Source organism: Megalobrama amblycephala, unplaced genomic scaffold (assembly GCF_018812025.1).
Source record: "Megalobrama amblycephala isolate DHTTF-2021 unplaced genomic scaffold, ASM1881202v1 scaffold501, whole genome shotgun sequence".
Lineage (NCBI taxonomy): Eukaryota > Metazoa > Chordata > Actinopteri > Cypriniformes > Xenocyprididae > Megalobrama > Megalobrama amblycephala.
This window is the reverse complement of record NW_025953416.1, coordinates 72,794-85,592: the sequence shown is the minus strand read 5'-3', so window position 1 is coordinate 85,592 and position 12,799 is coordinate 72,794. Positions and strand designations below refer to the sequence as shown.

Genomic DNA, 12,799 nt, shown 5'->3' with positions numbered 1-12,799 from the left:
ATGGCTACCTCCTGTGCGTTTCTTGAATTGTTTTGTTTGCTTAATCTTGTGCCCCACATCACTTATATCACATGTACCTCACATATCAGCACTTTGCTTTTTAATCAGTGATCTGAATGGCCTTCTTGAGCGTCAAATCTGGCTCTAGCTGCAGCTTCTCAGATCCATCGCTATCCGCTATTCTAATCACGATGTGATCGCAAATCTGCTCGTCTTTAGTAGGCCCAAAGTCACAAAACTCTGCTAGCTCGTATAAACTCCTGACAAATGCTTCAACACTTTCACTGCTTCATTGATTTATTTTTTGAAAACAAGCGCAGTCATGGATCAAATTGCGTTTTGGGCACAAAATGTTCATCAAAGCTTTGTAACTACTGCATTTTATTACTCATAAGAAAACATAAATGTGCTGAATATGGGTTCTGATTGCTTATTGCATAGAGTAATTGTTAAATATTTTTTTATTTCTTGGGCTTCACTTTCTGACTTTCTCTGTGTCTTGGGATTTTTCCATTGTGCAGCTCATGTGCCTACCTAGACAAAACAACAAGCAGTAGTCCTTGGACACACTGACACTCTCACACGTAACCAGAAGTTGAAGACACACACACATTTACGCACATACATTTCTTATTTGTTATTATATTTTGTGAAATGCCATACATGGTAAGGTTTACATGGTAAGTCGTATGATTGGATGCTCAAGCCATCCTGGAGATTGTTGTCTATAAATATGACCCTTCTTCCTGAATAAATCTGAGAATGCTTTGTACCACACTTGATCTGTGTCTACTTGGTCATTCTCCCGAGATCTCGCGCTGCTGCTGCCACACATCACAGGGGTTGAGGCGCCTGTTTCTTAACTGATGACTGGAATTACAAATATTCTACCTATTATTGAGATTTTGATCTAACAGTAATGAATTCACATGCACATAACCGTCGAATTTTATTGTAATTCTATATGGCGTGAAGTGCTGCCTCCACGGTCACCGTGATTTTGCCAAGTAAGACGTGTTCCTGGATCAACATCTTTGTTGATCCTAGAACAACATTCCAATCAACCAATCAGATTTGAGGGACAAGTTTACCGCTTATGTCAAGTTTAGGCTTGCAACCAGGGTTAGGTGCTTCTACAACAGTGTTATTCACGTTATATCTTTCCCCTCTGATTTTAGAGATAAATTATGGGTAGGATTAGGTTTAGGGTAGGAATAGGGCTAAGACTAAATGGTGCAGTATGATTATTACAATTGTAACAATTTATTTTTTATTTGTTACAATTCAAATATTACATTTAATTAAATAAAATTGATAAAAAAAGGGCCCCAGTATTGACACAAATACTTCAGCTAAAGTAATATTTGCATGATATCTAAGGAAATACTTGTTCAGATCAGTTCAGTAAAGTTTGTACATGTTTTAGTAAATAAGATAATTGATTTTTGTTCAGTGAATATACTGTCATTAAAACATTTTAAAACTTAAAAGAAAAATAAATAATTAAAAAAATATTCTGGCATGTTCTTTAACTGCTTGAAATAGATCCTATAATAATTTAATATGGCTTTACCACTGTTATGTCATCATGTGCAGACTTATGCATATCTGTGTAGGGTGAAAAGTGATGATTTGGCTTTTTATTACAAACAATAGAGAAAAATCAATGATAATATAATACAAATGACTGATGTGACGCTACAGTAAAAAACACAACTGTAGGTTGAGAAAAGCACAGATACACAGATCGTCACACACATTGATCTGTCTGGATATATTACACACATTTATTCTGACATGTTATTTCAATCACACATTATTGAAGTAATTAAGAATAAAGAAGACACTGTATAACATCTCAAAGCATTATGGGTAGACTCTCTCTAGAATCTGTTCTGATTCATCAACACAGTTTCACTGATGATCCATTAAAACCAACAGTAAACCCAGGATAGAGTGGTTGAGTGAATGTGGTCTGGACTGTGTGGATGAGGATCATTGTGTCTCCAGAGACGCTGTAGAAGGACAGAGTTCCTGCACTGTGATCCACATACACTCCTACTCTACTGCTGATGGACTCTACAGGGAGTTTAGCCACTATGGAATTGTGTTTGAAGGAGTAACTGGAGGAAGAGCAGTTCAAACTCCAGGACTGATCATTGTTTCCAAACACACATTCTTTACCATATCCCTTCCTGCCGATGCTCTTATACGACACTGATATAGACACATTAGCACTACTGTTCCACTCAATCTCCCAGTAACAGCGTCCACACACGCTATCTCTACACAACACCTGAGCATAACTATCAAATCTGTCTGGATGATCAGGATACGGCTGAGACTCTTCCACCCATGTCACCTTTCTGTTCTCCTCAGACAGACTCAGATGCTTGTGTGCTGCGTTTGGATCCAGTGTGAGAGAACAGGCATCTGAACACAAGAAGAGAGACATTTATAACACCACAACAATCACCGAAGCTGTGTGTTGTTGTGTGTGTCTGTGTGTAGACATACATTTTCGTAGCCCTGCTGTAATCCTGGATTCTCCTCCATGATCCACACTATAAAACACACAGAGTCACATTCAATCAGTAAACAAACACAAAATCAAATGATTTTTTATTTTAATTATAACATTGGCTTTCAGTAATAATGAAAACAAAATAATCAAGAAAAAACGACACATTGGGGCAGTTGTGGCTTAATGGTTATAGAGTCGGACTTGTAACCCAAAGGTCGCAGGTTCAAGTCTCAGTACCTGTTGTGTATTGATGTGACATCAATGCCATCATGTATGAGTAGAAGAGTGAAGATGGATGGCATGTTAAATTTGGTGTTTAAGTGGTTCGATTTGAAATAACTGGAAAGGTTATAATATTGCAGACGAGGTTGTTGAAACAAGAACTCAATCGTTCGTTCAATATGAAAGTGAGTTAGATGTGATTCACTCAAGACTTTTTTTTTTCAGTTTGTTTAGCCAAGTTCTACTGTAACAGCAATCCAGCCATGTTGGGTGTGCGGTGGACAAGATGGCTAAATGCATTTGAACTGTTTGCCGATGGAAAGAGTTTGATCCTGACTGATGATACAAGTGATGCTACAAAACAAAGATGGAGAGCCTTGCTTTTAAATCATGCTGGGACAGATGTTTACTTGCAGGATATTTTCTCCTCACTCGCCGACACAGGAGGGCCAACAGACTACTCACTGGCAGTAACAGCACTGAATGCATAATTTGTGCCTCAGGTAAACACGGTGTTTGCAAGACAGATGTTCTATCAGCTAAAGCAGAAAACGGGACAGACCGTGCAACAGTTTGTCACATATTTAAGGCAAGCTGCTAAAGATTGTGATTTTGGACAATCAAATAAGGGACGCTGTTTTGAGTCTGTGAAACTCTGAATATGTGCATAGAAAATTGCTAGAGGAAGGAACGGATTTGACACTTGCGCACTCGAACGTGTTGAACTGCAGATGCCGGCATTGTCCATTTTTCCAGAGACAGTGAAAGAGAAATAGTAAAGGATGTACAGATTGAACGAACCTGCAACAGATGCGGACAGACAGGTCATCTTGCAAAAGATTATAAATGTCCTGCACATGGAAAATCATGCAGAAAGTGCAATGGAAGAGATCATTTTGCAAAAATGTGTAAAACAAAGGAAGGCTCAAAACAGAGAGTAAGAAGAGCTGAATCAGATGAGAAATATCAAGAGTTTGCATTTGTTGTAAGAGTAGAGAGCAACAAGGACAAATTAACTATCTCACTTGTGTTAGATGACTCAGGAGCAACAAACAACATAGTGGATGAAGGAACATGGGAAATGCTGAAAGGAAAAAAAATCAAATGCAGTTCTGCTAAATCAGACAAAAAAAACATAAGTAATTAGTACTTTTTAAAATAATTACACATTAAACATTTAATTAAAACAATTGCATGTTAAGATTTTTAAATAAACTAATATAAGACAGGGCTTAGATTAAGCCATGACTAGACCTTAGTTTAATTAGGATGTAACACACAGGTTGTGTAATCACATGTGAAGATGAAGATGAGTATTAACAGGTAAGCTTTAATAATCCAAACAGGTACAATCCAACAAAGGAACAAGCAACACAACCATAATTGAAACATGACCAGACAAAGACACATCGACTCAACTTGATTTACTTAAACCAGTAAATCAATCAAGAACAATTTGGGATCCTAAAGTTAAGTCAAAGAGTCTCTTAGGTGGTCATTTGAACATATGAAGTATTATATCAAAAAGTGATCAAATTCATCATCTTTTATTAGATTCTAATTTAGAGTTTCTTTTTTTATCTGAGACATGGTTTCATGAAAATTCTCTGTCTGTAGCATTAGAAGTACCTGGATTTAAACTGTATAGGAAAGATAGAGTTGATTCTAAGGGAAGTGGAGTTATGATTTATGTGAAAACTGGCATCCAGTGTAATGAAATTGTATATATATATATTATACTATCATCACAGATGTCTTTTGTATTAATTGTAATTTATCGTCCACCATCTTCAAACATCAGTTTTTTTTAATGAAAACTTGAAACAATTACTAAAACGGTGTGATTTCAAAAAAGAAGTCATTATTATGGGAGACTTTAATATTAATTGGGATGATAAAACAGTTAGAAAGAATTAATCCTAAAAAAATTAATCCTAAAAATAAAAAACATACTGTCCCCTGGATGAATTCAGATATTTTAGAACAAATGAAAAAATGGGATCTTCCTTTAAAAACTGCAAATAGATCAAAGTTAAGTCATGATAGACAACATTTCATTACATTACAGAACAATGTGGTAAAGACCCTGAGAAAAGCAAAGGCTGATTTTTCCTGAGAATAATTGAAGAGGCAAGAGGTAATTCTAAAACAATCTGGAATCAGTTGAACTACTTAAAATGAGATAAAAGAAAAAATAGGTCATCAATTGAATTGATGGTAAATGGGAAGCTGACTAACAATCCAGCTGTTGTAGCTGAAGCACTTAATTATTACTTTGTTGACTCGGTAGTCACAATTGCACAGTGTGTCTCTCCTAAGTATACAGAAGTTTATCCAGTTAATACAGTGGAACAAGCACTTACTCTAAGGGCAGTCTCTGAATTAGACGTCAGAAGAACAATTACATCTCTTAAACAATCCTGAACAAAGGATACATTTGGTATGCATGTGGTAATGCTTAAAGAGCTTAGTGAGTCATTAGTTAATCCTATCACTAAAACTATCAATCTTTTAGTTTCTCATGGGATGTTACCTTGTGCTTGGAAGTCATCTGTTATTGTGACTATATTATAAGTATACTATAAGTGGCTATCCTCAGTCTGGTAATAATTATAGACCTATTAGTATTTTGTTACGGTATGCTGGTGTGAAGGGATGAGGCAGATACAGATTTCCACTATAATGAACAATACTTTAATATAAACAAGTCAGGAGTACCCAACATACACATCTACATAACATTTACGACGGACAAGGAGTGAAGGGAGTGAGTGCAATATAAAGGGTGTGCTAATGAGAGAGTCCAGGTGCAGGTGATCCGTGATGATGGGGAGATGACGAGGAAGTGGGTGCAGGTGTGGAGAACAGGAGGATCTTGGGATATGGAGTCCAGGGGAACAAGGGATCTGTAACAGTACCTCCCCCTCCCGGTAGGCGCGTCCTCGCGCCGTAGATGTAACAACCGGGAGGGGGGCGGGCGCCCTGGAGACCTCATGCGGTGCAGGGGAGGAGTAGACTGGAGTGGAGGTCTCCAGGGCAGGCTCAAAAGCCATGGCGGGTCAGGAGCCGAAGGCGGCCATGGCGGGTCAGGAGCCGTGGGCAGCCATGGCGGGTCAGGAGCCGTGGGCAGCCATGGCGGGTCAGGAGCCGTGGGCAGCCATGGAGGGTCAGGAGCCGTGGGCAGCCATGGCGGGTCAGGAGCCGAAGGCAGCCATGGAGGGTCAGGAGCCGAAGGCAGCCATGGAGGGTCAGGAGCCGAAGGCAGCCATGGAGGGTCAGGGCCGAAGGCAGCCATGGAGGGTCAGGAGCCGAAGGCAGCCATGGAGGGTCAGGGGCCGAAGGCAGCCATGGAGGGTCAGGAGCCGAAGGCAGCCATGGAGGGTCAGGAGCCGAAGGCAGCCATGGAGGGCCAGGGGCCGAAGCCTTCGAGCCATTGAGCCCAGGCGTCGCTGAAGGACTGGCGGGTCATGGCGGAACTGTAGGCTCCGCCGACCAAAGCGCAGCCGGGGCTCCAGAAGGCCGCAGTGGAAGACAGACGACATACAACAAAGTGAACACAGGGGGGAGTGAGGAGGCCAACTGGAGCTGAGGGACGGAGTGACGGAGCGGAGACGGAGGAGTGCAGTCCAGAGGGGAGGGCAGGCTGACGAGTGACCAAGGTGTGAACGGGGGCAGGATGGAGACTGGTGACACTAGTGGACTGATGGACAACGGTAGAGCAGAGGGAGGTTGGAGCCGGGGTGAAGGTAATCGCCCAGAGGTCCGAGGTGGAGATCTGGGCGAGGGGGCTTGAGGTGGAGGTGCAGTGTAGAGACACATGGACGGAGGCGGGAGAGGGAGGCAGGGAGGGTAAACAGTCTTAGGGCTGGAGACTTTTATAACAAAGTTCATCATAGGAGTGGCTGGCTCGGCGGCGGCTGGAGCGGCTGGTTTGGCGGCGGCTGGAGCTGAGGGCTCGGCGGCGGCTGGAGCTGAGGGCTCGGCGGCGGCTGAGACTGGAGATACTGGCTCGGCGGCTGAGACTGGAGATACAGGCTCGGAGGCTGAGACTGGAGATACTGGCTCGGCGGCTGAGACTGGCGCTGCTTGCTCGGCGGCGGAGACTGGCGCTGCTTGCTCGGCGGCGGAGACTGGCGCTGCTTGCTCGGCGGCGGAGACTGGCGATGCAGGCTCGGCGGCGGAGACTGGCGATGCAGGCTCGGCGGCGGAGACTGGCGATGCAGGCTCGGCGGCGGAGACTGGAGATGCAGGCTCGGCGGAGACTGGAGATGCAGGCTCGGCGGAGACTGGAGATGCAGGCTCGGCGGAGACTGGAGATGCAGGCTCAGACCAAAAGTCTATAAGCCAGGCCGCCTCACTTGGCGGCTCGTGTGAGGTTGGAACCTCCTCGGAGAGGGCTGGAGCGGCAGGTTTTTTCCTCCTCCGCTTTCTGGGCCCAGTAGAGGAATGTGGGTCCAGCATGGGGCAGGCAGGGAGTTCGCTGGAAGGGTATGCGGAGGAAGACGGAGATTGACTGACTGGCCCGGCCAACCGTGTTTCTGGATGGACTGGACGACAACACTTATCCTGAACCGTGTCCACGAAGAATTTGGAGCCATTTAAACACAAAATTAAATTAATAGTTTCGCTTAAGGAGAAATGATAATCTGGTTCATCAAAACGGATAGTGTCGTCATCCAATCCATCCAGAAACAGGGAGATCAAATATGCTTCAGGCCAGTCAGACAAATAAGCAAGCTCAACGAACTCCTCCACATACCTCTCCAGCGAACGACCAACCTGCAAGAGCCCGATGAGACGATCGCCGGTAGACAGATGAATGGGAGGCGTTGGAGGAGCGGGAGCCGGGGAGCAGAGGTAAATCTCCATTGTTTAGTGGAAATCCAAGGTTTTGGGTCCGTCGTTCTGTTACGGTATGCTGGTGTGAAGGGATGAGGCAGATACAGATTTCCACTATAATGAACAATACTTTAATATAAACAAGCCAGGAGTACCCAACATACACATCTACATAACATTTACGACGGACAAGGAGTGAATGGAGTGAGTGCAATATAAAGGGTGTGCTAATGAGAGAGTCCAGGTGCAGGTGATCCGTGATGATGGGGAGATGACGAGGAAGTGGGTGCAGGTGTGGAGAACAGGAGGATCTTGGGATATGGAGTCCAGGGGAACAAGGGATCTGTAACATATTTTACCTATAGTCTCAAAGGTTGTAGAGAAAATGATAGCTGCACAAATCACTTGAATAATAGTCCTTGTGCTTTACATCCAATGCAGTTTGGCTTCAGAGCAAACTATTCAACTGAGATGGCAAATTGCTACTTCACTGAAAAAGACAAGTCTCTATTAGATAAAGGAAGGGTTGTCGGGGCTGTGTTTCTTGACCTCAGGAAGGGCTTTGACACAGTAAACCACAGAATTCTGCTGTCTAAATTATTAGGTTTTAACTTCTCTCCACATACTTTAAGATGGATTTAATCATATTTGTCAGGTCTCACACAGTGTGTTAGAATATAAAATTATAAATCAGCCCCTCTAAGTATATCCACTGGTGTTCCACAAGAATCTATTCTGGGTCCTTTACTTTTTACATTGTACATCAATGATTTTCCAACCGTCTGTCCTAACACTAACATTCAAATGTATGCGGATGACACTTATTTATATACACGGAAGTAGTGTGTCACAAGTTGCAAATGAATTTAAAGAATCCTAAACAGTGAGTATGTTCTTTACCAAAACTAATAGTTTAAGTGTAGTGCCAGATGTTTTTGTATCAGGGGAAAGATTACAAGTTGTATCTAAATATAAGTAACTCAGTGTTCTGATCGATTTCAAACTTTCATTTAAGGCTCAGGTTAAAATGTCTGCAACCGGGTCAGATTTAGTCTATCAAATTTTAGATTTATTCGCAATTATATGTTGTCTGAGTCCGCTTTATTGTATGTGCAATCCATGATTATTTCTCATATCACTTACTGTTTAACTACTTGGTCGCAAGCTAGTATAACTACTTTGAAACCAATGGAGTCTTTGTATAGACAATCACTAAATACTCAGTTCAGTTCAAAAATCAGTTTAGTTTCATCATTGTTCAATATTAAAAAAATACAATTTGCTAAGCTGGGATAACTTGATTAAATATGTACATATTTGTCTACTGATTAAGACTATACACAGCCTGACTTCAACATGAAAACAGTTTGTGAATATTAGAACAACTGCCCACTGATCTACAAGCGATGGGGAAAGAGGGGACTGTATTATTCCTCTCAAAAGATGTATTTTCAGTCAAAGCTGCAAGGGAATGGAACTCCATCCCATCAACATTTAGAAGATTACATACTTTTGCTTATTTTCAGTTTCATCTCAAAAAATGGTTACTGACAACTCAGCATTGTCAACATTAGTATTGTATTCTTGACAAAATAGATTTTCTTGTACAAATTGCCCTTGGCTATGTTATTTTTATTTTGTCCAGATAATTTTCTTATATTTTGTATTTAAGTAGCACTTTTTTACTGTGCATTTTTTTATGATGTGTATGTGGGTAATGATGGTCTGACTTTGTTAAAAAGTCACCCTAAAACATTCTGTCAAGGGTCTACAAATAAAAAATAGCCTTTTTGGCTAATTCTGGCACATTTACAGTGATGTTTATTAGTGTGCATTGTTAAAAAAATAAACTAAACTAAATTAAGCCTTGTCTGTGAAACCAGGACTCGTAAATAATAAAAAAGCTAGTAAATAATAAAAAGGGGGGAAAAAAGAATGAAAAACAAAACATTACAAGCAACAAACAAAAAGAGTGCTTTCAGTATTTAAGAGTATTTGAACATTTTCTTTTCAAGAGCTGTTTGTGATTTTTCTCTTTTCAGCTTTACTGTTGTTGATGAGCGGGAAATCTAATAAGCTGCATTCACAATAATGCACAGATCTCTTTTAAAATATAAGATGTGGTTTGTCCTGTCTGTTTGATCCCTTAAGACATAACTGACTGTGTTTACTTTAATTTTGCGTCATAAAAGCATTTTGAGATGCAAGTATATTTAACACTTAAAAGGAGTTGCACACAGCCCAAGTTCAGGCAACCATGGTGGGTCAGAGGACGTGGGCGGCCATGAGGGTCAGAGGCCGTGGGCGGCCATGTTGGGTCAGGAGCCGTGGATGGCCATGGTGGGTCTGGAGCCTCGGCTGGCCATGGCGGGTCTGGAGCCTTAGCAGGCCATGGCAGGACTGGAGTCTCGGCTGGCCATGGTTGGTTAGGAGCCTTAGCAGGCCATGGTGGGACTGGTGCCTTGGCTGGCCATGGTGGGTCATGGCACTTGGAGTGCCATGGCAGGTCTGAAGCCTTAGCAGGCTCTGGCGACACCAAGACCCCGCCCAGGAGTTCCCCACCCATGGGAACATGCCCCCCCCCCCCAAAACTTACTTGGGGAAATCTCATATATTTATGTCAATTTTCTATACAGAGGAGTAATATTTATTCAATATTTATTGTCATCACTGTGAGCACTTTATGCTGTGTTTTCAATTCATATTTGCAGCCAGAGGGTGCTCTGTGCACATTTAATCCACAAATTCATCTAAAGAAGAACAGGACATTCAAGAACTAACGGGATGTCTTCCAGAGGTCGCTAACCATGGATTTAACATACAGATAAACACTTTTCAAGACAATAAATACACGATTGAGACGATGTATGCATGTATTGCCTCAGAATTTCCGTCTGAATAGCCCTCCCTCCGTGGGCGTGGCCGTATTAGCGGATAATGAGCTGAATCACGGACTTCTGACATGTGTCTCTTTTCATACAGATTACATGAACACAGAATGTTTGTTTTCATACAGCGTGATTCCGCCTATCCCACCTTCACTAATCAATAATGAATTGTGATTGAAAGTATGCAATTCACAATGTGTGGGTTGTCATCAATAATTTTGAAGTATTTCCACACCTCTGAGGGCTGACATTGTTTCTGAAGCTGCCGCCGTTGTATCTCTGCACGGAAAATTCTGTCAGTTACGTGAGGTATCGGTCCTTGGTATCGGGTATTTTTACGAGTACAAGTACATGAGCTTGGTATCGGGCCCAATACTAGTATACCAATACTGGTATACTGATACTGGTAACGGTATGGGTGCATCCCTAATAAAAATAAAGTCAAAATGGTTTATAATACGTGATGATGGTAATGATGTTTTGGGAGTTGTTTAATCATAACCTTTACTGCTTGACTTACTTGAGTTTGTCCAGTTTACAGTTTGGATCCTCCAGTTTTTCAGAAAGCAGCTTCACTCCTGAATCTCATGGGTGATTGTAGCTCAGATCCAGCTCTCTCAGGTGTGAGGGGTTTGAACTCAGAGCTGAAGACACATAACCACAGCCTTCCTCTGTCACCATACAACCAGACAATCTACAAACACACACAGTCCACATGACATTTAGTTCAATCAGATCAGTCACTATCACCTACTGACCTGTGCAGTTTGTTTTTGAAGGTAGTATTATCTGTAGATTCACAAATGTGTATTTGTTTACTTTTTTAAAATGTTGTGAAGTCAACAGGCATTATTTTAGAAAATATTAAATATTTACATAATTCATGTAATTTGTAACTGAATAAGATAAGAAACATTAAGTAATTTTCAGCGTATTAGGCATACAAATATGAGTGAATGTATACATATTTCATAAAATATATTTGAAAACAGTACAAATGCATTACTTTGCAATGAATTCTGTTTGCTAACAATTTTTTTCTTTGTTTCCCTTAAAATACCTTTTATTACATTATTAAATTTAAAATAACTAAATATTTTATTTTAGCAGAAAATTGCAGGGAGCTAAAAACAATAACACACTAGTGATGCGAATTAATGTTTCTCAATTGTTAGGAAGATTTGTTTGGTGGAATGTTTGGTGCACGTTGCATTTTCAAATCCATGTTATGAGTGGACCAAACTCACTTGCAGGATTTTGTGAGGAGCAGCATTTACTGCAGTGAACTGAAACTCCGCTACTGGAGAGACGCTACCCTGCAGAGTTTAATGGCCAAAACTCATTAAACACACCTGATCCAGCTAATCATGTTCTTCAGGATTACTAAAAACTTCCAGGCAGGTGAGTTGGAGCTGGCTGGGTCTAAACTCTGCAGGATCTGAGTTTGAGACCACTGATTTACTGTGAATCGAGCCACTCTGAAACACTGAAAACAGGATCATGAGCTGCTCGCATGTAAATTATGTAATTACGTAATTTATGTAAAAATTTTAAATTCACACTAAATCACATCCTGTTCTCACAACCATGCATTGTTGGAATTCATTAAAAAATTGCTGGTCCAGTGATGAGTAACACCTTTTCATATAATTGCAATTTGGCATGTGGTGTTAATTTTACACCCTAGCTGAGATGTTTAAGGTGTTCCATATACAGGCTTTAGATGCCCACACTACTTCATTCAGTGCTGTTGGAAGAAATCCATGCATGAATTAGATGTATTTAGAGACTGTCACAAGTCATACGATACACGATTCCAACATCAATTGCATTTGAATAGAATGACTTATAGTCATAAAACCAACTATAAAGTGTTTATGTAGGTGACAGGTATGATGCACATCTTTTAGATTTTTGATAATAGAAATAAACTGCTAATTCATGTGCCTGACACTTACAGGAACACACTATAGTTGATTTTATGTCATCCTCTTTAAATGCTATTGAAGTTAGAAATGTGTATACCAACATTGTTTGTAACTTTAGAGACGGTCCCTGAATGAATGGCTATTAAACTAAGTAGTTTCACCCCCCTCTGTGTCTGCATCCCTTCCCTCTACCACCACCCTTGAACATAGCCGACACAGCACAGAGTAGCAGCGGCGGTGCTAGAGACCAGTAAGCGTGCACGGAGAGAGAGGGTTACATCTTTGGCGCCATGACCCGAATATGCTCATTTGACATGTCGTATTAGTTTTCATTATTTTATTAAAATATTTATCTTTATTTTATTAAATACAATTTATCGCACACACACGCAGGTTCT

At 41.1% G+C, this 12,799-nt stretch overlaps 1 pseudogene; it reads right to left on the bottom strand.

Annotated features, from left to right (window-relative positions):
* Nucleotides 1-1,236: 1,236 nt before the first annotated feature.
* LOC125261835 overlaps nucleotides 1,237-12,799 on the bottom strand; it is a 58,376-nt pseudogene continuing 46,813 nt past the window's right edge.